Source organism: Biomphalaria glabrata, chromosome 6 (assembly GCF_947242115.1).
Source record: "Biomphalaria glabrata chromosome 6, xgBioGlab47.1, whole genome shotgun sequence".
NCBI lineage: Eukaryota > Metazoa > Mollusca > Gastropoda > Planorbidae > Biomphalaria > Biomphalaria glabrata.
This window is the reverse complement of record NC_074716.1, coordinates 21,677,214-21,678,255: the sequence shown is the minus strand read 5'-3', so window position 1 is coordinate 21,678,255 and position 1,042 is coordinate 21,677,214.

Genomic DNA, 1,042 nt, shown 5'->3' with positions numbered 1-1,042 from the left:
GAGATTGGGTGCGGAAGAAACTTTTACACACTTGTTACCAGACAATATTGTTTAAACTTAGCTGCCTCATGCAGTTTTGTCTATACAAGGCAAATGTCTATGTCTCTAGTATCAGTAGCTACATCCTGTCTTTTCCTTTGTTTACTCACAAGTTTGTAACAGCACTAAATCTAGATTCAGCCATTTAAGTTGAGGGAAATGTTTAAAATTACAAATACTTTGACCAGCATTTTAGTGTTAAATGCAGCCATCTCTCAAGTTTTTACTGATGACACTTTTGTTACCTCACCAGAAATAGATATTTGTACAGAAGTGAGATGTCATTTCTTTATTGAGCACTGTTAGGTAAGTAGAATAGAGAGATTTTAATTAGCATGCGTCTGATAACTAAATCAAACTTTGAAATTGATTCCTATGTATCAGCACTTCCAGTTTCTTTCTTCTTTGTATGCCCCTGTTCTAATACCATATATGGGAACTAGTCTTTTAATGTGGACATGTCTGGTAAACTAGAAATTATTGAACAGATTTATACAGTTGGGTGGGTGTTGAATAAATGTTTCATTTTTTTAAATCATTTATTAGTTACTGGTATTAAGAACAAAAGTATTAAAGGATGTGGTTTTGTTTTTGTACATTTGTAAAATGTTTGTTCTGTTCCTGTGTCCTCCAGCCAGCCATTCCTGTTGCTTTACATATGTGCATTGTTTTGTGAGATGAGATAATTATTGTGTAAACAATAAAAAAAGCATCAATTCTAATTGTTCCTTTTCTAAACTGTTTCTTTTCTACACTTTATGTTAAGATTATGCTCAGAAAGTTTTTAGTGTGATATTGTATCTTACATATGTTCATATGAATATTATTGGTTCTCCAATAGAATCAAATTTGGATTATAATTAACTTTTTGACTGATATTTGCTAGCCAAAAATTCCATTTTCAAAATAACTTTTTCAACAGCAACATGTCTATATAATCTTTTCAACTAAACTGCTAATTAATACTGGCTACCAAAATGAAAGAAAAAAGAACAAAGTTGAC